The sequence below is a fragment of the Myotis yumanensis genome, unplaced genomic scaffold (genome assembly GCF_028538775.1).
Source record: "Myotis yumanensis isolate MYYU_CA2020_CCGP unplaced genomic scaffold, mMyoYum1.0.hap1 SCAF_4, whole genome shotgun sequence".
Lineage (NCBI taxonomy): Eukaryota > Metazoa > Chordata > Mammalia > Chiroptera > Vespertilionidae > Myotis > Myotis yumanensis.
Genome location: NW_027223755.1, coordinates 38,194,526 through 38,220,746, shown reverse-complemented (window position 1 = coordinate 38,220,746; position 26,221 = coordinate 38,194,526).

Sequence of the window (26,221 nt, the reverse complement as noted above, 5' to 3'; positions counted from 1 at the left end):
GTTATGTAAGCCCCACCTCCAAAATTTTGGCTTCCAGGAATGTGCACATTGAATAGACTCCAACTATGCAGTTTTCCCTAATATTTTTCGGCTTCTTAATATAAGCATCATGCATTTTAACTCAAGCTTATAAGATACTTAAGGTCTGTGTCAATATAAACAGGAATAAAATGTCAGTGACCAAACTGTTAGTTTCATGTATAATTTAGCTTCTTAAAAAAAAAAGAAATGTGGAAGTAGCATTTCTCAGTCATAGACAATTTAGTCTATAATTGAATATCTCTAGACACAGCCTCAGAAGGAGTCTTTGTAAAGTTCAACATTGAAATTGAGTCAATATTATGCCTCTGACCTAATGTATTTATTTCTCTGAGGCATATGCATGGGGAAATACTTTCATGTATCTGTTAATACATAATTCTTACTATTCCTTAAACTTTAGCAGAAGGGTGTAAAAATCACAGTGTTCTAGCATGGTGGAAAGGATCATTAACTGGGTAGCGACACCAATGAGGAGACTATTGCCATGATTTGAGCAAGAAATGGTGCCAGTGGAGATAGTGAGACGTAGTTGGATTGTGAATACTTTTTGAAAGAAGGCACAATAGGATTTGCTGGTGGACTGCATGTGAGTGTAAGAGGGGGAGTCAAGAATGACTCCAAGGCTTTTACTGTGAGCCTTGAAGTATGAAGTTGCCATTGTCTGTCATTAGAAGAGCTGGTTTTAGGAGAGATCAAGAGTTTGGTTTGGGACTACTCCATTTGAGGTGCCTTTGAGACTTCCAAGGGAAGCTGCCTGGAAGTCAGTTGGAATAAAAGTCTGTGTCTGGGTGAGAGTCTGGCTGAAGATAGACATCTGCAGGTTATCCATGCACACCTGCATGTAAAGGCTCGGAAGTGAGGGAGATGAAAAGGGGACTGAGGACAGGGAACCCTGGGTCATGCTAAGATTCGGTGGTGCCAGCACACTGTCGGGTTGCCCCATAACCTCAAGTTTGGGGTGTGGGCAGTGAGCATCGACAAAGCCTCTCTCTTCATCTAGCTCCAAGGGCTGGTCACCACACACAGAGGATGCTAGGAAAGGGGGCATTTTAAAATGTCGAGTTTCCCACTGGAAGTTAAAACAAGAAATGAAGCAGCAGGGGTTTGCTGCCTCTGGCTGCCGAGAGCAGCTGCTGACCAGCGTCTCCAGCCCGGCGAGTGGAAAGCAGACCCTGCCCCGGGAGGCGCTGCTTCCATCCAAACTAAACTTCCCCTCAATGACTTCATTGAAAGCTGGTTTACATCATAAAGAGAAACTCCATTTATTTATTTGTAATAACTTCGGGATTTTATGGACCCACAAGAGGGTGTAATTTAAGAAAACATTAGCAAGCTATTCCAAATACCAAGGTTTTGAAACTTACTGTGCCAAGTAATCATCAATGGAAATATTTCAATATTAAGAATGAAAGGCAGCAGCAAAAACCCCGTTAAGCAAGTCTTTAGAGGTGGGGAGGTATTGAAATGTATCCTTTTGGTCATGACATCCTGGGGTCCTAGGAAAAGACAACTGGACTTCCAGGAACTCATTATGAACAACATATGACCTAATAGAAGTGGGAGCATCTAATGCCTCCCTCACGGGGCTGGAGCCCTGTGAACAACTTAGAAAATACGTGGGCTGTTCCTTTCTCTGTTGCTTTACTTTGAACACAGTATTGGAGGGAATTACATGATGTTTTTAATAGGGTTTTTAAGACAAAATAATTGAGAGGTTACCAAGAAAGAGTGTGAGCTAAGCATGGCTCTCTGCAGAACTCTATTTTTCAAGTTCCCTTTCTATTAGCTATCGTACGTCAGTGATGTTTTTATTTCCTTAAATAGCCAACATCATAAATTTTAGAAAAAATTTGAATCGTGTTCAACCCTCTCCTTTTATTGAAAGCATGCAGGACCCAATGGCGGGAGACACAAATTCCCCACCCATCAAGTCCTCATCTTTTATCTCCAGGAGACACACATTGAAAGGGGTGGGTGTAGACACATGATCACCTGCTCATCTCACTACAATTATGTGCTCGTGTATTTTACTTATATATTTAGTCTCCTACTTCCACCTCACTCCACTGGCCTTCCTGAGGGCGCAATTAAATCTTATTTATGTTTATAGCCCCAGACCTATGCTGCTGCTCAACTGTTGAATAAGTTTATGAAATATTTATTATGCTGAACACTGTTAAGCACTGAGGGCCAGGGGGCACTGGGGCGGGTGGGGGGGGAGGGGGAGCAGAATCTACAAAAGTGACTAGATTACCCTTAAGTAGCTCAAATCTTATGGAAAGAGAATTATCACTTCAGAGAAAAATTTAAGACCTTAGGGTTATAACTAACATTTAAATAGCAATTTATAGGTTATAAGATGCTTTTATAGATACTATCTTATCTGGCCCATACAAAAACACTCTGAGGGGGATGCCATTTCCCCTATATTTCAAATGAGGAAATAGCATCAAAGGGAATAAAGGTGGATTTTTACAAGGCCATAAAGCAAATAAGGGGTGAACTTTCATTCTCCATCCCCCAGTTTGATTCTTGCCCCATTATACCTTCCTCTTCTCACACTGTTCCCCAAGTCAGGACATATTTTTTCTTTAATAACAGCTTTATTGATATTTTAATTCATATATCATAAAGTTCACCCTTGGAAAGGTATAATTCATTGGTTTTTTGTATATTTGCAAAGTTGAGTGTTCTTCATCTCTATGTAATTCCAGAACATTTTCATCACCCCCGAAAGAAACCCCATATCATTAGCAGTCACACTCCATCCCCCCCTTCACCCAGCCTCTTGCAACCACTTCTTTACTTTCTGTCTCCGTGATGTGCCTATTCTGAACATTTGATATCAATGGGATCATGCAATATGTGGCCTTTTGTGTCTGGCTTATTTCGCTGAGCATAATGTTCTCATCCACGGGGTAATATGTGACAGTACTTCGTTCCTTTTCATGGCAGAACAATATTCCATTGTATGGATATGCTACGTTTTGTTTATTCATTCATTAGTTGATGGATATTTGGGTTGTTTTCACTTTTTGGCTATTGTGAATAGTGCTGCCATGAACATTTGTATCAGGTTTTTGTGTGAAGATATGTTTTCAATTCTCTTGGGTATAGAGCTCTGAATGGGAATTGTTGAATCATATGGTAACTCTGTTTAACATTTTGAGGAACTTCCATACTGTTTTCCAAAGTGACTATACCATTTTACATTCCCACCAGCAATGTATGAGGGTTGCAGTTTCTCAACATCCTTACCAACACTTATTTTCTGTTTTTTATTTTTATTATAGCCTTCCTAGTGATTATTATGTGATACCTCATTGTGTTTTGATTTGCATTTCTCTGGTGACTAACAATGTCGAACATCCTTCCATGTGCTTATCAGTAATTTGCATACCTTCTTTGAAGAAATGTCTATTCAAATTCTGTGCCTGTTAAAATTTATTATTTTCTTATTGTGTTATTTGACTACTGTGGAGCTATGTAGAAGGAGATGGGATTAGAGCAAGTTAAAACACTGGGCTAAACCTAATATAGGATTGTCTAGGGCAGGGGTCCTCAAACTTTTTAAACAGGGGGCCAGTTCACTGTCTCTCAGACCGTTGGAGGGCCGGACTATAGTTTAAAAAAAAACTACGAACAAATTCCTATGCACACTGCACATATCTTATTTTGAAGTAAAAAAACAAAACGGGAACAAATACAATATTTGTATTTGCATGTGGCCCACGTGCCGTAGTTTGAGGACCCCTTGTCTAGGGTCTGAATTCAAATTCTGGCCCAACTATTTTGTCAGTTGAATAAGTCATACGCTGTTGCTGGCTCAGCTTCCTTTTCTAAATAACAAGTCTGTTGTGTGTTTCAGAAGAAACTGTAACTGACAATCCAAATGCTGGCAAGGTGTAGAGTAATTGGAACTTGAATCCATTGCTGGTGGGAATGCAAAATGACATAGCTGCTTTGGAAAACAGTTGACAGTTTTGAATAAAATTCAACATACACTTATCATATGGTGCAGCAATCTCAGTCCCAGATACTTACCAAGTGAATGAAAAATTTATGTCCATGTCAGAACCTGTATATGAATTTTTATAGTGGCTTTATTTATGATCACTGAAACCTAGGGAGAAAAATGTACTTCAACTGGTGAAAAGGTAAGCATACATATAATTCCATAAATAGAATTATATTAAAAAATAAAAAGGAACAAGTTACCGTATTCCCAATAACATGGATGAATCTCAACGCATTACACTAAATGAAAGGAGCCAGTCTCAGTGAATAGTTTTATTTATATGATGTTCTGGGAAAAGTAGTGGCTGCCAGGGGCTGGGGGTGGATAAAGGGATTGATTACTGCTATTGTTCCCCCAAATTCATATGTTGAAATCTAACTTCTAAGGCTGTGGTATTAGCAGGTGGGACTTTTGGGGGTGATTAGGTCATAAGGGTGGAGCCCTCATGAGTGGGATTTGTGCCCTTATAAAAAAGGGCAAAGACTATGCTGTATATCTGAAACTAATACAGAAAAATATTGAATGTAAACTGTAATTGGAAAAACAAAGGGGCAAAGAAAGCTCCCTCGCCCCTTTCACCATGTGAGAACACAGAGAAAAGACAGCTAGCTGTTTATGAACCAGGATACTAAATCTGCTAGTGCCATGATTTGGGACTTTCCAGGCTCCAAAACTGTGACAAATAAATGTCTGTTGCTCCTAAGCCTCCTAACAGTCTGTGATATTTTGTTATAGCAGCCCAAGTGGACTAAGACAACTACAAAGTGGTATAGAAAATCTGAGGGGGTGATGTCATTGTGTGATATCTTTTTGTTTGTTTGTTAATCCTCACCTGGGGATATTTTCCATTGATTTTTAGGGAGAGTAGTGGAGAGAGGGAAAGACAGAGAGAAACATTGATGTGAGAGAAACACATTGCTTGGTTGCCTCCTGCACAAGCCAGGAACAGGGCCCAGCCCGGGAGGAGCCTACAACCAAAGTATGTGCCTTTAACTGGAATTGAACCCGGGACTTTGGTCCGTAGCCTGATGCTTTATTAAACAGGCTTAATATCTTGATTGTAGTGGTTACCTGATTGGTATATTTGTCGAAACATGCAAAACTGTAAAGTAAAAAGGGTACATTTAAAAATATATATTTTTATTTATTCAGAGAGAATGGGAGAGGGAGAGAGAGATAGAAACATCAGTATGAGAGAGAAACATAAACTGGCTCCCTCCTGCATGCCCCTCACTGGGGATCAAGCTTGCAACCGAGGCCTGTGCCCTAACTGGGAATTGAACCATGACCTCCTGGTTCATAGGTTGATGCTCACCCACTGAGCCACGCCAGTCGGGCTAAGAAGGGTACATTTTATTATCTGTAATTTATAAGCCTAATTATAAAAAATAAAGGCAGATAGGTATTTTTAAAAAAGAAGTTCTCTCTGAAACAGAAAATCTTGAACCCTGAGTCTGGTCAGTTCTTGGGTACCTCCTTCCCTACAGGAGGCTGCTTGGGTCTGACCCCTAACTTTCCCACCATTGAAACTGAAGACCTGTAGACCCTCAGGTATCTGAGTTGAAATGGGTCTTAGAACTGGTCCCGTTTACTCCATGGCTCTGTGCTGTGCTCACACTCTCCCGAGAACATTTGGTGAGTAAGAATCTCACCCCCCAGTGCGTGCTGGGGGCAAGAACCGCAGGGGAGAGTGCAGCGGTTGCAAGCTGCTGAGCGATGCTGTAGTGTTATTTTCCACCTCCACGGAAATCTTGTGACCACATCATGATTCAGATTATATCCATAGCTGGAGCTACTTTACACTATTCTCACTCCCTTGGCAGAGACCACAATGCAAAGACGACCGACCACATGTGCCAGGAAAACTAGCTGCGTGGAGGTGTGCAGGGTATAGCATAGAAACTATTGTCTTCATCTTTCTTTTTTCCTGCAATATCTTAAAGAGCCCTTTCTGGTATGATGTTAATGTTTATTTGACTACAAATTTGAAATTTATATGAAAAGACAACCAGTTAAAGGGAAGTCAGGAAAAAAGCAACAAGTGACACTAACCAGCAGAGGACAGTGGACACATTAAACATACCAGAGGGAGCATGTTTTCACTTCGTTCTGATTATGTACTGTGTGCACAGGACACGCTTTCCCAGGCCTGGATTTGGGTCTGGGCTGCCCTCCAGTGTGAAGCTCTGGGAAGATGCTCAGCCAGCCAGCGTGCCCTGCTGTGAAGGTAGATAGAGTGCTCTGAAGACTCAGGCTCCGCCCAGCTCCTATCTTGAACTTTCTCCAAAGCCAGACTAGGGTTTCTGGTAACCTACTGCTCATGGACCAAGATTAGGAAAAGAAATCCCTGGGAGGTGGTGAGGGAAGGAGAAGTCGTGGGAAGGTTCCTGAACCTTCTAAAGCTGCTTTCCCTCCTTGCTTGGTGTATTCTGTCAGGCAGACAGGGCCTCCAGGGAAGGGGCTGGCCTCTTGATGGGAGGTACTGGGGAGCCTGCTCACACCTCTCCAGCCCAGAGCAGCTGCATTTTGAACCCGGGTGTTTGGTGGTATTCTGCAGTTCTTTAATACCCTCTGCGCCATTGGTGAGTCTGTGACCAGGGTGAGGTCTGTAGTGAGAGGTGCAACAGAAGCAAACAGCTGTACGCATGTTCACATGAATAGCTGGGGCTTGGGTGGGAGAGCCATCAACAGTTTGTGTGCACTCAGGAGTGGTGGCTGCGCAGGGGAAATGTCAGAGGAGAGACCAGGCCCTGCAGAATCACCTTTTCAAATAGAGTGGGACTGTGCTGCCTGCTAAAGCGTGATGGGGAGGGTCAGCAACTCCATGAAGCTGGGAGATTTGCTCTGAGCTCGCCACGAGAAAAGCTCCCTTCAGTACTGGCTGGGGGAGAGAGAGTACTGGCAAAAGCAAGATGGAATCTTTCAAAGGCCACTAGATGACACAGCCTCTGTCTCTGACACTTGTCAAGGTAACTTTTTAATCTCCCTGCCTTTCTTTGACTCACCTACTCAGGCAGGTGAAGGATAGTAAAACAAACTTGCCGGAGAGAATAGTGGGCTGGGGTTAGCTATGCTGAGTGTCACCAGGCTGTGCAGGTGGCAGCCCCAGTTCCTTGAGGTCCACTTAGCTCTGAGGCCAGGGAGAGGACCCCTGTGCATCTCCCTGAGATCGTCCCACACGTGATCTGCCACCTCCTGCACTCTGGGCCCCTTTCCCAGTGTGCCCCCCTCCTCCCCTTCCTCCAAGTAGGGACTTTCAGTACCTTTACTTTCTTTGTTCAATTTCAGTCTAGTTGTAGGTTGCTAATGCTGCACTAGCAATATACTTGTTGCATATTATGGTTTTGTCTTTTTTCATATTGTTGTGCAACCATCGCTACCATCTATTGCCACCATCACTACCGTCCATCTCCAGAACTCTTTCATCTTGAAAAACTGAAACTTAAGTAACTCCTCTTTCCCACTACACCAGCCCCTGGCAACCACATTCTACTTTCTGTTTCTACAAACTTGACTGCCCTAGGTGCCTCATATAAGTGAAATCATGCAGTGTTTGTTTTTGTTGTGACTGGCTTGTTTCACTTAGCATACTGCCCTCAAGGTTCATTCATGTTGCAGAACTTCATCTGTCAGAATTTCCTTCCTTTTTAAAGTTGACTAATATTCCATTGCGTGTATATATAATATTTTGCTGATCAGTTCATCTATTGATGAACATTTGGTTTTAATGTTTGGGGTATTGTGAATAATGCTGCTGTGAATATGGGTGTACCAATATCTCTTTGAGACCCTGCTTTCGATTCTTTTGTATATATACCCCAAAGTGGATTGCTGGATCATATGGGAGCTATATTTTTAATTTTTTGAGGAACTACCAGACTGTTTTCCACATCTTACATTTCTAAAAACAGTGCACAAGGGGTCTGACTCTCTACATCCTTGCCAACATTTATCACGTTTCCTGTTATTTTGATAGTAGTCATCCTCATGGGTATGAGGTGGCATCTCATTGTAGTTTTGATTGGCATTTCCATAATGATTATTGAAGTTGAACATCTTTTTATGTGCTTATTGACCAATTGTATATATATTCTTTGGAGAAATGTCTATTTAAGACATTTTTGAACCAGATTACTTATTTTTTCTTGTTAAGTTTAGGAGTTTTCTATATGTTCTGCACATTAATCCTTTATCAAAAATGTGATTTGAAATATAATTTTTAATAACATATTTAATGCTGTCAGACCAATAATACTATTGCTATCACTGAGCCTTTACCGTGTGTCTGGTTCTACTAAGTGCTTTACATACATTATCTCATTTAATCCTTCAAACAAGGCTATGTGATTACCTTCTGTTTACAGAAGAGTAATCAGTGGTAAATAAAAAAATGATGGGATTTGAACTTGGATCTGCTGACTGTAAAACCCTACACAGAAGTTCTACACTAGACAGCTTCAAAGGGATGGGTGTGGTCAGGGACCTGATGTAGGAGCAGGCATATACTTTGGCAAATAAAAGAACCCAGGTTCTCGTCTGAATCTGCACTAACCGAGGGACTGTAGTGGGCTAAATGATGGCCCCACAAACAACATGTCTATGTCCTAATCCTTGTAATCTGTGAATATTACCTTATATGGTAGAAGAATATAAAGCAAAAGATGTGATCAGTGATTCTAAGAGGAGGAGCTGATCCTGGCTTATCTAGGTGGAACCACATGTCATCACATATGTCAGGGGTCCTCAAACTTTTTAAACAGGGGGCCAGTTCACTGTTCCTCAGACCGTTGGAGGGCCGAACTATAGTTTAAAAAAAAACTATGAACAAATTCCTATGCACACTGCACATATCTTATTTTGAAATAAAAAACCAAAACGGGAACAAATACAATATTTGTATTTGCGTGTGACCCGCGGGCCGTAGTTTGAGGACCCCTGACATATGTGGTTATTAGAAGTAGACAAGGGAGATAGCACAGACGGAAGGGAGAACACAGAGGTCCTCACAGAGGCAGGCAATGTGAAGACAGAGCAGAGAGAGATGCAGCCACAAGCCAAGGAACGCCAGCAGCCTGCGGAAGCTAGAAGGGACATGGAAAGGTCTTTTCTGAGAACCTCCAGAAAGAACACAGCCCTGCCATCACCTTAATCTTGGACTTCTGGCCCCTGGAACTGTGAGAGATAAATGTCTGTTGGGTAAGCCACCCAGTTTGTGGTAATTTGTTACAACGTCCACAGGAAACTAATATAGGGACCTCTGACACATGAGTTTACTCCTCCACAAAATGAGCATGTGGACTGGGACCGCAGTTTAATTGGCTGCTGCTCTGGAATCACCCACCCCTGGAGTCACCAGAAGTTAACAACATTCTGAGGTTTGAGCATCGCCCCAAAGCAACTGCAGCAGAGCCACTTGGGTGTGGGCTCAGAAAACAGAAACTGTGAACGCTCTCCAGGGGAGTTGAATGGGGCCCAAGGTGCAGGCCCCCTGGTTTCCATGTCTGTTCCCTGAAGAGTCTGATTCTCACAGAACTGCACTCAGCATTCACTGTCTTCACCTTCCTCCAAAGCCTCAAGAAACAGTGTGACCTTCTGAGTAGGAGAGAACCGAGACTTTCCAGAATAGAAAGTCAAAGGAGTCCTCCCAGGACCGCAGAGGGGAATGGGGAGTTTAGGGAGAAAGGGGAGAGGCCAGTAGGGCAGCGGGTGGAAATGAAAATGCCTGGGAGGTCTGGGGAGCCTTCAATAACATTGGATTGGACAACGGAGGGGGCTGCAGGGCCAGGGGGAGGCACCTGTGAAAATAGCAAATACTTGAGCCAGAGACGGTACACATCCTGCCCTGGCTCTTCCAGGTTCCCCGCAGAGGCAGGGATCACAGGCCGAGGGCGGTGTGTCTCCCACGATGTCAGTGTTCCCCAGGGCCTATCAGGAATTTGACAGGGGACTAGCTCAGGGGCTGCAGTGACATCTGAGAAAGGCATATGAGCGATACAGCAGGAGCGCTAGGTCATCATTCCTAAAGATATGGCTTTAACCTCTGTCCCCTCCCGCCCACCAGCTTTGGGAGATCCTGACAAACCAAAAAACTTCTCTACCAGGGATGAGTGGGGAGTGGGGAGGGGGTGGGCCTCTGCTAGGCGCCATCCTCTCCCCCTCCTGTCCCCCCTGTGGCCGCCCCCCCCAACACACACACACAGCTGACGGACACTTGAGAACTTTCCTTCCCAAGCCTGCGTCCTGCTGGTTCAGGGCAAAGTGTGCAGCTTTCCCACCAGGATCAGTGAGGAAATGGCCTGGTTCAGACTCGAGCAGACTGGTTTGTTTTCCCAACAAGACCTCAGCTCCGTTAAGGGAGCCCCAGCAATGCCCATTTTTCCAGGGTGCCTGTCCCTCCCCACCTCCCTCTCTGGGCTCTGGGAACACATCACCTAGTGTCTGTAAGGCTTCTGCTTCTTGTTTGACATCCCTTATTTACAAAGCAAACAGAATGTTCCTTTTAACACACATCATGCTAAGTTTATTAATGCAGAAAACAACCCCAGGGGGCCGGCCCAGGGGACCCCCGAAACTGGCCAGCACAAACTCTTCAAACGCTCAGTGCGTCAGATCCTCTAGGACAATATTTCACACAATGGAGTAAAAATAATATTTTTCTTTGGGCCTTTCCAGCCGCTTTTGTGGCGAGCAGACAGAAATTATTTTCTTACTCTGCTCCCAGAGCAGAAATCTGGACGAAGCTGCGTTTATTTGTTTAACACAATGATTTCATCCTAAATGTCTCGACAGCAAATAGTTGGTGGTTTAATAAAGGGCCTTTGAAAGGAGGCTGGAGCTGGGGAGATGTGAGGCATGTGGCTCTCCGGGGCCCAGTGGCCATGAGCTGCTGTGACTGGAGCACAGAGGGATTGGGTGCCCCCCTTAAGCTGTCGGGGAGGTCTGGGGGTCGTGGCATGTTATGGCTCCCTGATCTGAATAATTTGTGCTGCTTTTATCCTGAGGAAGGAAGGAGACTGACCCTTTGGTCACAAATGCCAGATCCTCCCCAAGACCAGTTCTGCCAAATACAGACAGACACAAACCCAACAGCAGATACTCAAACTTGCTTGGAGAAAGGAGGCCTTTGTATTCATTTCTGCCTTCCCTGATTAAAAATTATGTCCCATGTCAACCAAATGTTGGTTGCTGTTCTGATGCCAGCCCTGATTCAGGAGAGAAAACAAGGCTGGGTCAGGCCTAGTGACTTCCCCAACAAGCAGAACCCTTCCCTCCAGACAGCCAGGTCTTCAACCTGCAATTAGAAGTGTCAACAAAAACTCAAAAGGCTCATTTGTGCTTCACTTCTCTTCCTGGGGATGAATTGTCAGGGGGAGAGAAATGAAACAAATATACACAGAGAAGAGCCAGGAGAGGTGGTGAGTGGTATAAAAATTGCCCAGGTGGCCCCAGATCCTCAGTTACACTCCCTCATTCTACAGAGGAGGAGGGTGGCCCAGGAAGGGACAGCAATGTGTCTGAGGACACCCAGCTATTAGAGCTGTGACTGGAGCCCAGGAGTCCAACTTCTGGGATAAAAATGGAAAGAGTTTGATCTAGCCATAAGATGACAAAATCAAAATGTGGAATTATGGGTCTCATTTTTGCCTATTGGGACTTGGATAGAACAATTGATTTGGTTCCTGGAACAATTAATTTGGATCTGAATCAGCTTCCAGAAGGGATGCAAGAACCAGCAAGAGAATGTCTGTTTACCTCACACAGATATAGTTCCAATTGTAAAAGTCTAACGTACTCATTGAAGATTATATAAAATACTAGTGGCCTGGTGTACGAAATTCGTGCACTGGGGGGGGCGGGGGGGAGGTGGTTTCCCTCAGCCAGGCCTGCACGCTCTCCAATCTGGGACCCCTTGGGGGATGGGATTGGGCCTAAACTGGCAGTCAGACATCCCTCTCGCAATCCGGGACTGCTGGCTCCTAACCGCTCACCTGCCTGCCTGCCTGATTGCCCCTGACCACTTTGCCTGCCAACCTGCTTGCCCCCAACTGTCCCCCTGCCGGCCTGCTTGCCCCCAACTGCCCCCCATGCTGGCCTGCTCACCCCCACCTGCCCTCCCTGCCAGCCTGCTCACCCCCAAGTGCCCCCCCCCCCCCACCGGCCTGATCACCCACAACTGCCATCCCATCCTGGCCTGATCACCCACAACTGCCCTCCCCTCTTGGCCCCTAACCGCCTCTACCTCGGCCCCGCCACCATGGCTTTGTCCAGAAGAACATCTGGAAGGTCTCCTAGTCTAATTAGCATGTTACCCTTTTATTAGTATAGATAGAGGCCTGGTGCATGGGTGGGGACTGGCTGGTTTGCCCTGAAGGGTGTCCCGGATCAGGGTGGGGGTCCCCACTGGGGTGCCTGGCCAGCCTGGGTAAGGGGCTGAGGGCCGTTTTCAGGGTGCCTGGCCAGCCTGGGTGAGGGGCTGAGAGCCATTTTCAGGCTGGCCACGCCCCCCAGCAGGGACCCTCACCCCAATGGTGGTGTGTCCAGCTTGGGTGAGGGGCTGAGGGCTGTTTGCAGGCCCCTCCCTTGGTGGCCGGCCTGGGCGACCCAAGCCTCCCGTGTGCTCAGGCCGGCTCTGTGGCTGCTGCCCACAGGCTCCTCCTTCAGCAGCCAGCCAGGGTGGGTGGGAAGCTTGGGTCCGCCTTCTCACTCCGGCCTGCTCTGTGGCCGCTGCCCACAGGCCCCTCCTTTGGCAGCCAGCCCAGGCAGGCAGGAAGCTTGGCTTCCTCCGTCACCGGGGGTGACCCAAGCCTCCCACCTGCTCCAGCTGGCTCCTGGCCGCCACCATCTTTGTCCCACTAATTTGCATATTCCCTCCTGATTGGCTGTGGGTGTTGCGAGGTATGGTCAATTTACATATTTGTCTATTATTAGTGTAGATATGCAGGTATAAATAAGACAAGATTACTTATAGTTATTACAATTATTTATAATGTGTTACTGTTAACTTATTGGGCTTTTCTCCTTTCGGTGTTTTTTTTGCTTGCTTCTATATGCTTATTTATTTATTTACAAAGTTAAGATTCTAATTATTTTTAGAATGGTTTAATTTGTTTGTAACCACCTTCCCATGTTGTTTACAGTCACCATGAAACATGACCTTTGAAAAGCTGGCATAGTGACATTCTACCATATTTTATGACTGTCATAATTCCTTTCCCCAATACCCTGAGGCTGGTCATAGGACAGAATACCTTTGAGTAGGTCTTACAGGGCAGTCACTGAAAGGCTGTCACGTGGTGTGGGAGAGGCCCTCCCATTCTTGAAGCACCTGCAATCTCTTTCTTCCACCTCAGAGTGGCTTCAGATTGCTTTCAAATCCAATAGCCTCCCCAAACCCCAGCTCTCTTTCATCATTCCCATTTCTCTCTTTTTGATACTTCCTTTCCAGGCAGATATTAATTCTTTACATCTGCATGGTATTTTACAACCTCAAAGAGTTTTATAGAAATGGCTTCATTTGACCATAAAAACATGGGCAAGGCAGAATGATTCCAATTTTACATTCAACAAAGATTGAGTGTCAACTATTTGCACTTTGGTTGTTGCTGAAGGAGGAACACAGATATATCAGTCCTTATCTCAAGGAACTTTTAGTCTAGTAGGGCATTGCTTAAGGAATGCAGTAGGTGGTGGCTGCTGTTTCTATTGGTTTGAATGACTTACCTCTGTCACATGGCAAGTCAATGGTTCAGGGAAGTGACCCAGCACACCCTCTACTTCAGTACTCTGCTTCCTATATGACATCAAGTTCACCAAGAATTGATTCAGAATTGGGGGATTGGTGAGGGCAGGTGGATGATGGGAAGCCTTTGGAACTCCTTCCACCTCTTCATCTTAAGCCCTAGTGAAAGGTCCTAACATTTAAGATGCCAGATTCCCCTAAGAGGAGTCCATGGAGTGACGCTCTCAGTGTATTGGAGATAGAGATGAGATGATATAATTTATCTTTCATGAACAAGTGGTTGTTTGGGATTAAACTACTTCTGCACTCCCCAAAAGATATAAAACAGGGAGGAAGGGAAGGAGGGAGGGAAGGAGGGAAGGGGGAAGAGAGAGAGAGAGAGAGAGAGAGAGAGAGAGAGAGAGAGAGGAGAGATAAATGGAAATAATAGTTATTAAGCATTTCCCATGTACTGGTCTTGATACTATGCTTTACTTATGCATTGAAAATGCTAAATAAGTGCCCTTTTTATAGATAAGGAAATGGAGGTTGTGAGAAGGCAGCTAGTAAGTCATGGAACTGGATTCAAACCCAGTGTTCCTGGCTCTAGGGCTGTGCTTTCCCCATCACTTCAGCCTTCAACCTTAGGTAAACTGTGCCCATGCTTTAAGGTATGGAGGGACTAGTCCGTCTTCCTGGGTGTGGTGGCTTAGAAAAGCTGACCTACTGTGCACAGAGTGCCATCCGGTTCATTTTTGTCTCTTCCTACAGTTCCTAGTACTTTGCTGTGAAAACAGCACATAGCTATTGTTTGCTGATTGACTGTTCCCTTCCTCTTGGTCTTAGTAGATGCCTCCTCCTCATATCGTTGGTCACATTGGGTCTGACTCTTTGAGAGTAGGCAGTATTGTAAGTACTGCAGTGTTTTCACATTCTCTTCTAAAACGTGAAGAACACTGGATTCCCTCTAAAGAAGCTAAAGGAAAAATAAAGTCCAGTTTTACAAATGTTACTTCTAGATGTGGTCCTGCTTTTTGAATCTTGGACTGTCAGTGTTCTCATTTGATTTGACTGCATGGTCCTAGCCAGCAAGCTAATCATTAGATTTTGAAGGAAGGGTTTTGTATTATCAAGACTACCTGCTTAGCATGCATATCTTTAAGTCCATTCTATAGGCCATGGTAGAGCTGTCTGTGGGAATTTAGAACTTATGTTTCATGAATTTCCAAGATGTAACATTACATAAGATGTGGAAAATAGAGCTTTATGGAATAAAATCAGAGTCAAGTTCTCTGAGACTGAACAGCATTCAATTCTTTTCTTTCTGAATAGTGAAATCTTTGCTGGTAATATACATAAGAAAACAATGATCTCTAAGGGGCTGTGGGCACTCTCTGGGAATATCTAGTTGATACTAGGAGGCTCTGCCAGGACTGTTTGGGAAAGAAAATTGAAGTGTGTCAAGGAGAGTTGCTTTCCACTCTTGCAGGGAACACATGGGTTGCGTTTTCATTGTCCTTCCCTCCCCCCATTCCAAGACTCCCACCCATTGCTCCAGACAGCAGTGCACTTGGCCTAAAACACCACTAGCTAAAAATTTCAACGCTGCCAACATGTGGACTGCTCCAGTGCGGCTCCTTTGTCTTCATCACCCAAGTCTGAGTCCCACCCCGGCCAGTCAAGGCATGTGCTTTTTAAAGATGGAGAGGGGGCCTTTCTAAAGAGATGGTTTAATCTGTAGCTTACTAGAAGTAATAGGATCCTTTCTGAAATTTCTTTTGGAATCCCAGAATGTTAACTGACTCCCCTGACCATCACTTTCCCTTCACAGAACGTATACTTTACTTGGGGGCTCCCAAGTTATCCAGTCAGCCTGCTCATTTCTGCCCTGAAACCAGTGCAAGAGGTTCCATGTGGAGGTAACCTAGGGAATTTTCTCCCACCTTTTGAGACTGGCCGCCTGTGTTCCTGACACGCACACGTATCAGTGATGTAATTGACTGGGGATTCTAAGCAGACCACTCAGAGGTAATGGAGCCCTTGGCCTAGAATAATGTACCTTCTCACTCAAAGCAACCAGGCAATCGGATCCTCCTAAAACCTCCAAGTGCTACTAACGGTAATAAAACCCCTTACACTTATCATCAGATTCTTTAAAGCACAGTGACAGCCTGGCACATTTAATATTCTTTTTATGACATGTCATAGCTATCACAGGCCCAAAGGGGTCCCCCAAAGAAAACAATAACATTGAGTGAAAACTTACATAAAGTCTCTCTTTATTAGAAAAGTTAGTTTTGGCCCCCACACATCAGCTTTTATGGGTTCCTATAAAATCATGACTATTTCTTAGCAGTAGGATTTTCCAACCCTTGCAATGAAATTTTTGGTTATACTGGTTACTTTAAAATGAAGAGTGAGTGACTTCAACCACAGGGAAGGTAGAATAGACATATTATTCCCTATCCCTGCCACTAAATGCAACAAAAAACCCTGGACGTTATGTACAAAACAATCACAAGAAGACTGAAAGATGGAGGGAAGGTGGCAGACCATCTAGGGACCAGAGGACCCAAGGAATGACATCAAGGAGAGTTTCCTGGCTTTCTTGTTATCTCATAAATCTTAGACTTGGAGTTGAAGAAGCTGGCACATAAGAAACGCCAATGGATATAGACATAAAAAACAAACAAACAAACAAACAAAAAACAACAAGAGCCTGCTCTTTCTAGCCAGAGGGCCAGGAAAGATGCATCCTAGCAAAACAGAAAACTTAGATAATAATCAATCTACTCCAGGCAAAACCCACCCATGCCAACAAAGGTCTAGACACCACCTTCCCAAGATTGTGATGCGGCACCCCACGCCCTGACTGCGATGGAGTCAGAGAAAGCCAAATAGGGAGCCAGAACTTTTATCCCAACCAGTTGGTAGTGAGGCCCCAACCCTGTGGAGTCACACAGTTTGTTTTACAAGGGACAAAATACACTCAGATAGGGGATGGGACATGTCCATGGTCACAAGCTAGTAAATGGTGGGTGAGGATTTAAACTAGGTCTGTGATCGTAACCATCCTGCCCCCCTGCCCCATGTGAGCCTGTGAGCCTGCATGTTCAGCTGATTTTTCAACTAGGTGGCCTCAGGTGGGGAAAGCCGGGGCCACGGCTCTCAGTGGCAGGTCCAAACGGACACAAATTATAGTCCCCAATGGACTGCATTTCTTGTCCTAAGTCATTTGTGCATTTCTGTGTGTGTGTGTGTGTGTGTGTGTGTGTGTGTATGTGTGTGTTTCATAAGCCTGCAAGTCAGCCTGGATCAGTGTCCAGGCTGTTTACTTTCCTTTAATAATGATTTCTAGTGCTTATTTTCCTCTGCCCAGAAGTGCTTCTACATGGATGCTGGTCTTATCCCTGAGGAATGAAAGGAAGCAGGCCAGGAGTGGGGGTGGAGGGTACAGAGGCCAGCGATGATTGAGCGAAGGGCTTTACATAAATTATATCATTTAATTCTCTTAGAAATTCTTTAATGTAATTGCTCTTTTTCCCATTTTAAGAGCCAGAAAATGATGTTATGGGAGGCTAAGTAATTTACCCAAGGAATTCATCCAAGGTTAAATAATTCAAAATCCAAGTCTCTTGGACTCTAAAGCAGTCCTCTCTCGCTGAGCCAGCTGAGGGTCTGACACGCCAAGAATAGGTAGAAAGCTGCCAACTTCCAGGGCACTCCTTGTCTGGCACCTGTTGAGAGGTTCCAGGCAATTTCTGACTGTGTTGCTCTAACATAAAAACCCTGCTCCAATCCCAGCTGCTGGGATCAGTGCCCCTGTAGGAGCAGAGCTGTCATCCTCCAGGTGTTGGGCTCTGGGCCGACCATTACAGGACAGGGGCAAGAGAACCGGAAAAGGTCTGGTTCCTACTTAGGAGGAGCCTGGTGTGGAAAATGGGCCCCATGCGGATGTGGCAGCTAAGTCCACACGTGGCACTTACTGGTATACTTGTGAGGGGAACAGGGAACGGGAAATGGCTGGGTTGGTCAGTGTGGATTCCAAGCCCCTTTCTATATACTCTTGACTAGTCTGTCATACCCAGTTGGGATCCCGCAGCTTGAACACGATGGGAAAAATTGGAAAAGAGCTAAAATAAATGTACAATATCAATTGCTCCGTGACATTCAAATGTTAAGAAATGTCACATTTATTTTTCTAAATAAAAATAAATCTGGGACACACCCACTCCCAGATGGTGAGAACCTCAGGACCAGTTCTTGAGACTCCACCTCCCCTCATGTAAGGAGCCTTGGCTCGCAGGGCAGCAGGGTCTGTCCTCATCCAGCAGTCACCGCTCTGTCTAAAGCAGCAGTTCTCAACCTGTGGGTCGTGACCCCTTTGGGGGTGGAACGATCCTTTCACAGGGGTCGCCTAAGACCATCGCAAAACACATATATAATTACATATTGTTTTTGTGATTAATCACTATGCTTTAATTATGTTCAATTTGTAACAATGAAATTGGGGGTCACCACAACATGAGGAACTGTATTAAAGGGTCGCGGCATTAGGAAGGTTGAGAACCACTGGTCTAAAGGATGGTGGCTCCTAAAGGTGGGTTGCTCCCAGCATGGCTTTCACTCCTCACCAGGCGTGGCCTTGGGCACCATCACGGAGAGTCCCAGAGCCGCAGGGGCCAGTGTCCCTCTCCATAGGCTCTGGGCACCCCGACTCTGCTGCCTCGGGTCCCTGTGTGGGGATGGACTCAGGCCTCTACCACTCCTGGAATGTCATTTGTATAGACCCCTTCCAAATCTTGGAAGACCAAGTGGGGGGCTCTTCTTTTACCCTCAAGCTCACAACCTCTCTTCCCTCCCTACTGCTAGGCATTCAGCCAAATTCCCTTCCTGGGCCTGGGTCTTTGAAACCAAAGGCCTAACTATGGGTGACCGCCCAGGGCAGTTCTCTGAACCATTCTACACAAAACAAAATAAAACAAGCAAAACAAAACACAAAGCAAGAAGTTGTTTATCATTTCCTTCCATCACACACACACACACACACACACGCACACGCACGCACGCACGCGCTCGGTTAGCAAACTCAAAATAAACGTCTTAAGCCACACAGTCTGTGGAATTTTGTGGGGCAGCCCCAGCAGTCTCATACACCTTCCCAGGGATGAAGGACTGTCGATGTCTTTAATGTGCTTCATTCCCAGGCTTTGACCCTCCTCAGGGAGGAGGCTGCCCGTTGGAATTGAGAATTTGTGATGCACAGCAGTGTAGACCATACTTCTTTTTTCAGTCATTCACCTCCCACAGCACCAAGCAGTTGGAAATGTTAAGGACACCAAAACAGCAGACTCAGGGTCAGAAATCTCCAGAAGGCACTAACATCTAGGAATTAGTGCTCCTGACCTCGGGAGGTAAAATAATGCTTATGGAGACTGAGTGAAAGGTTTGCATATTGGGGAGGGTGTGGAATTTATGTGGAGATGTGTTCTTCCCCATCCCAATGATTTAAACAAAAATCATTTAGCCCAGCTAGTGTGGCTCAGTGGTTGTCGCTTGTCGCTCTGTCCAGCAACGAAGGCAGGGTTGAATCATATTAGGCATTTATTGAGAAGGCTAGCCAACCAAGAAGATGCTTACAAGCATCAAATCCTGTCTTCACAGCAAGGCACAAGGGTCAGGATTATAAAGGGGAAGGGGCTAGGGTGAGGCAGCCCTGGAGGTCTGTAGACATCAGCTATTGTCCTTTAGTCCTCAGGTGATGAGAGGATGTTGTTGAGATGATGTTTTGACTCCTGGTGGGTCGGTCTGACTCTGCTTATTGGTTCTGCTTGCTGGATTCACAGTTTTTTAAAAGAAACTTTAAGAAAAACTTAACCCCCCCATTCACATAGAAGAAACTTAACTCCCTATTCACATAAGTATATGTGTTCTAAGGTTTAAAATAAACATGATTATTTTTCAGATTAATTCGGGTGCTCTATCTATCAGATTACAGGTCCCCGCTATCACTATCACAGGAGTGGTGCCTGTAAAAGTAAGTCGGACCAACGAAGTCTTAAATTGGTGCTGCTCTCTCTCCACCCCCAGGCCCATCTGGGTTTAGGAGATACCAGTAGCCTGGGGACAGGTTTGTAATATGGGATGGGGGTGAGGGAGAGGCTGACATGCCCACTGAAAGGCAGACATGTCATATAGGAAGGTGGTCAAGAGTCCAGCTTGAACCTGGGTTTGAATCTGAATTCTACCCGTGTGACCTCAGGCAGCTTGTTTCATCGGTGGCACAATGGGGATAGGAATGCCTGAGATTTTTGTGAGAACTGAAGAGAGGAAGAAGGTAAGGTGCTTAGCTCTGTGCCTGGGGAATTGTAAGTGCTTGATAAATGCTAGTGATTGTATTGATGGTAGCCTTCAGCAGATTCTTACAGGGGCCCGGGGAAAGGAGGGGTCCTGGTCACTAGGCTTTTGCTCAAACGTGAGCCACGGAGAAAATACTCAGTAAGTGGGTATTGACTGGATGTGTTTTTGTTCTCACAGTTGAGAGAAAACAGCAGTGCAGAGAGGTTATGTGACTCACAGGATGGCAGGTCTCTAGGGATGACTGGGTGTCAAGGAGGCAGGCAGGGCAGGGGTAGGGAGCCTGGGTGGGCAGGGCTCCAGGAAAACACCTTGTGCAAGACCTTAGGGGCAGACAGGCAGGTCCCCAGGATCCTGTGGGCTCAGGCACCTCTTCTGCAGCTCCAGTGTGGGGGTGGAGGGTGGGAGGGTAGGTTAGGGGTGGGGGTGTAGAGCAGACATTGCTAGTTGGCATCTTAGGAATGCGGGCTGCTTTGGGAAGTTCAAGTTTGCCAGTGGCGGAGCACCGATCATGACAGTGACAAAAGCAAAACTAAGTCTGGGACCAAATGAACATAGGCTGTTCATGCTTTTGCAGGTCACTTGTGCTTCATGGTATTAGAAAGTACAGTGGCTTCATGAAGCAAAAAGAGTAAATGCTGAGACACTGAGGAGCAAGCATTCTGTTAAGGTGGGAGTTTGGAAGCAGGGAGACTTTCTAATTGGTCTTTGGGCACAGATGGCAGTCCTTTATTGGCTGCAAGGGGGCAAATGAGCAGTGTGGGGACATTTCAAATGAAAAATGTTTCATGTTAGGTGGAGGGTTTTTTTGAGTCTAGCCATTTCCTGAAACAAGTTGCGGGGTTGATGAGGTGCTTTTTTTTGTGGTCAAACTTATCATGGCCCCTGTGGGGGAGTAGGGGCTGCTATCAAGTCAGTTTCTCAGCAGAGATCCAGATCAGAGGATCCCTGGCCAGGGAACCAGAAGACCTGGGTTCTTGGCTCAGCTGGTCACTAACTGGATGGCTCATCTCCCTGGACCTATCTATCATCTGTACATTGAAGGGGCAGGATCACACAAGAATGCCAAATCGCTGACCTTTGGGCCAAATCCAACCTGCAATTGTGTTTTCTCTCACCTATAAATTATGACTATGGTTTATTATTTAGCCTGCCATCAGGAAGGCTGTGCATTCTGCAATCCACAGCCCCTCTGCTCCATGCCTTTAGGCAACCTGCTGGGACTGCAGCCCCTGAACTAGATGACTTCTGATGCCTTCCTGGTGCTGGTCTTCATTGTTCTTCAATGTTCAATGACATCTTTTCACTTTCTCTGCCTCCCACGGTCACCTTATACCACCATTCACAAATATTTGACACTTCAACTTCTTGAGTCAATTACCAGTATTCCTTTCAGAAAAGTGGAGAGAGACATGATATAATGAACCACCTGAAAGAAGATGAACCAAACAACAATCTGTAAATACGGAGACCCACAATGGAGGCTGGAACCAGAGGCCCTACTTGACTTGGCCCAGCTAAGAGTGGTCTGATGCCTCCCTGGTTGGAAAGGACCAGTCAGGACAAACCCAGTTCGGACTTAGAGCCACAGAGTCACACCTCTGGGCATGAGTAGCAGCCTCAGCCGGCCCCCAGCCCCACAGCCAGCAGTCCAGGAAGCCACACTCTTCGCCCTCTCCACCAAGGAGCCAGGACCAGAGTCAACACCCCAGAAGGGCAAATGCTCTTCTTCTCACGCACTGTGCCCAGGGATCAGATGCTCTGTCGCCCATTTGGGGCCCGGACACTGTTGTGTCGCTGGATTCTTCCACCCCATCCTCAAACCACGGACCAGATAAATCAAGTTGAACTGACTTCAAAGCAAACACTTCGCAGAGCCATCTGTGATTCATTCCCTTTCCTAGTTATGTAACCAGAGAGATCCAGACAGAAACACAGATTGGAAGAACTTTTTTTTTTAACCCCAAACCTTTACAGTATTGGGATAATTATGGCTTTCATAGGGTTGATTACTTTAAGCTGTCAGTAATTTGAGTCTTTTTTAGAGTCAGTGACCAACTTTTTGTAATTACATTCTCTCTTCCCACTTCCATCTCCAAGAAAAGGAAACAGAGTCCGAAGTTCCCAGGACTTCTTTCGGAGCACCTTCTGGGCACCGACCGTATCCACAGTCATAGAAGGGACTGTCCATCAGTGCTCTCTACCTGAAAGAAGTGTGGGCTTATGTGGCCAGGGCATGGATGTCAGTCATTCACAAATCATCCAAAATATTGTGGTTCATGGTTAAAGAGCAATGCAAATACTAGATACTTTAAGAAATGATATTTTCCACAAATTTCAACTTTTTAAACATTTTGTTTTCTGATTACGAAACTAATACCTGTCAGAGTGAAAATTGAGAACCAAAAAGAAGAAAATAATTATCCCAAATCCTTGCCTGGGAGAATTATTCAAACAATAAGTGATCCTAATATTTCAGCACATTTCTCTCCAGTCTTTGATTCATGTATATTTATATTTTTAGAGTTAAAATTCTACTGCATTTATAATTTTCTATCTTGCATTTTCTACTTAGTCATTTGCCCACATAATAAAAAACTTTATAACCTTAGTTTTCAACACAATTTCAAATACAATGGATGTACCACAATTCCTTGCAAAACAAATCCTCTATTATAGGGCAAAGCTTGTCTCCAGTGTTTTGCTACTAAATGCTACCTGAAATTCTTTAACTGTACATTTCTATCTGCATCTCTGATTGCTTTCAGAGGATCTATTCCTAGGAGTGTAATCAATTCTGCATCAAAGAGTATGGGAAAATTTTAACATTCTTAATACATTTCAGAAACATTGAACCACTACTAAAGCTGTCTGAGCTTGGCATGACTGGTGGCAGAGGTGGAGGGTGTGCTGGGAACGAAGCAGCTGGGCCACTGAGCATGGCCCACAGGTATGATGGGAATCACAGGACAGATTTGTAAAATGGGAGTGGGTGAGTAAAACGCAGGAACCTCATTCTTGAAGAGATAGTTGGGGCTAGAGGACACAGGAAATAAGATATTATTGGTAAGGATATGACCTTACGAGGACTTTCGAATCTGAAGATATCTGTGTCCATGGGTGTGATCATGGAAGTGTATGAGTATTACCCCAAATGTTGCTGACGTCAATGCTAATTTTAGGTGCTGGAAAATTAACTGAATTAGCTCTCCTCTTTCCTCTCCACATCCATTCCTTGGGCAGTTTTAGCCATCTTACACCTTACTCTACTTCTTTAACAAGCTGGCTCCTAGGTCTCTGTTTCCAACCTTGCTGTTTCTCTTTACCACCTTTCCAGCCTCCTTCTTGATGTCTCAGCCTGACTGGCTGCTCAGCGCTTCAGATTCAGTACCTACCAGACAGAACTCACTTTCCTCCCAAATCTGCTCCTTCTTCCTTGCTGCCTGTTCTGATAAAGGCACCACCAGGCATCCAGCCTTGAGACCTGCAGCAGGGGAAGCAAGCATATCGCATAGATAAGAGCTTTTCTGTCTTGAGTAATTTTAAAAATTCATGTCTGAGTAGAAGTGGGCAACTGGCACCAAAGAGGCTGAATAAACGTACCCATCCAACAAGTCTATATTGGGTACCTACCATGTTTCAGGAGGTGCCGTTCTCGGCATGGGGCTCAGTGGTAAATACATCAGGCAAGGTTCTCTGTCTTCATGGTGCTTCATCCTACAGGTACCAGACCTCTGAGTATGGCTCAGGAATAGCAAGCTGCACCCTCTTACCTGAGCATCAGGTAAAAGCAGGGGGACAGATTCCCCTGAAGGTGTGCTGCTGTCAGCTCTGGGTTTTGGAGTTGTAGACAGGGAGTAACATCACAGAGAAGGGTGAGAATATCAAGGAGATGACTAAGCATGTGTGGGAGGCTGAATAGTGGCCCCACAAAGGTGTCCATGTCCTAATCCCCAGAACTTGTGACTATGTTACCATACATGGTAAAAGGAACTTTGCAGATGTGATTAAGGATCTTAAGATGGTGATATTATCCCATACTATCTGTGTGGGCCTGATGCAATTACTAGGAACCTATAGAAGGAAGGCCTAGAGACAGAGGAGGGATGATAGCAGCAGAGGCTGGAGGAAGGGGCCACAAGCCAGGGAAAGCAGGAATGGAAAATACAAGGGAACACTTTTGCCCCTAGAACCCTCAGGAAGAATGCAGGCTGGCTGACCCCTGAATTTTAGCCCCATAAGATTCATTTGGGACTTCTGGTCTCCTGTACTGTAAGATAATACTTGTGTGTTGTTCAAGCCACTGTGTTTGTGCTCACTTGTTTCAGCAGTAATCGGAAGCAAATACAGCAAGCAAGTAGGTTGGCTCGCCACAGCTACATAAGCCCTGCAAGTAGACAGGGAGACTCAAGTCAGCTGTTATTCATAACACAGCAAACAGCCAGGAACTCCCACACGGAGCTGCCCTCTTGGAGCAGATGCCCATCCCTAAGTCCTATGGGAGCTGTGAGGGGCCCAGGTGGCAGCTGTGCACACTGTGGGTTGTGCTGCAGCTAAGGAACCAGGCAGGAGATCACCACCCTTTACATGAAGTGGGAAACAAGCCACTCCCCTCCACCGGTGAGCAGTGGGCAGTAGAGTGGTCCGCTATGGTCACCTTGACCTGCTAAATGTTTCATGACTAGTTATAGCTACAGAAACAGCTCAGGGTCAGGGGACTGTTAGCCTTTCAGTGTGGCACGCTCAGCAAGGACATGCAGGGACACACGGGCCCACACTGACTGCCTCTTCCCAACACAGAGTCCCTGCCCTGTCCCCCAGGCTGCTCTCCCGACCTCAGCCCAGCCCCGCAGGGCTGAGAAACTGCCTTGTCTCCTAGGAGGTGTTCCTTTACTGGCCCCAGCAAATGCCTCTTTGTCCTCCAGGCAGTTCATTTCCACTGCCAGGGCCCAGAAAGTTCTTGTCCAAGGTGGAGAATTGGGCAGAGGTGTTCCCACGGGGCCCACACAAATGCCCACACAGTCTACAGTGGGCCAAACAAGGTCAGCAGGCAGTTTTAAATGTCACCCTAACAAGGCCAGCAAGCTAGCCAGAGCTGAGCCTCAATGGCACCTCTGTGTAGGGCTGGTTGACTCTGGGTGCCCGTGAGAGACCTGGAGGACAAATTAACCAGCCAACAGCCTCCAGAGAGGGCCCGAGGCCCGGCCTCTTCTCATAACCAATGAGGTGTGTGGGAGGGAGAGCACTAAGAAGTGGTTTGCATTTACCCCTCAGAGGAAGTTATTGGAGTCTGAGGCAGTGAACAACTGATGCTGACTCCAGGGTTCCAGGAGGTTAGACTCTTTTTTGTTCTTGTTAATCCTCACCTGAGGATGGATATTTTCCATTGCTTTTTAGAGAGAGTAGAATGGAGCAAAAGGCAGGGGGTGGGGGGGGGGGTGGGGGGGGAGAGAAACATTGATGTTATGAAAGAGACACATGTATTGGCTGCTTCTCGCAGGCACCCTGACCAGGGCCAGGGATTGAAACTGCAACCCAGGTATGTGCCCTTGACTGGAATAGAACCCGTAACCCTCAGTGTGTGGGCTGGCTCTCTAACCACTGTACCATACCTGCTAGACTCTTGACAATCAAGGATTTAACTGTGTGTGTGTGTGTGTGTGTGCGCGCGCGCGCACACAGGTATACGCGCTATTCCCCCCAGTCATGGAAACACATGAAAAGAAAATCTAGAATGCATGTATCTTTTCTCTCTAAAACACTATGCTTACATATTTCCATTGCAGAATCTTATCTAAGCCACAATAGCAGTTTCCCTCAGTGTATGAGAACAGGCTTGCTTCCTCCCCAGAAATGTTGTCTCTTGGGATTGTTGTTATGATTTAGGCATAACTTGGTGGTAACGAGGGAGATTCCTAACCCCCTTGCTAGACATGCTAGACATTAAAGAACTAGTGCTACACTGTATTGTATGTCAAGGATCCCCAAACAAAAAAACAGGAAGACAAAATATAATCTAAACTCAAAGATAAATGTATTCTGGTTTCAATGAAATTATATAAAATATCCTATATAATAAGAGGGTA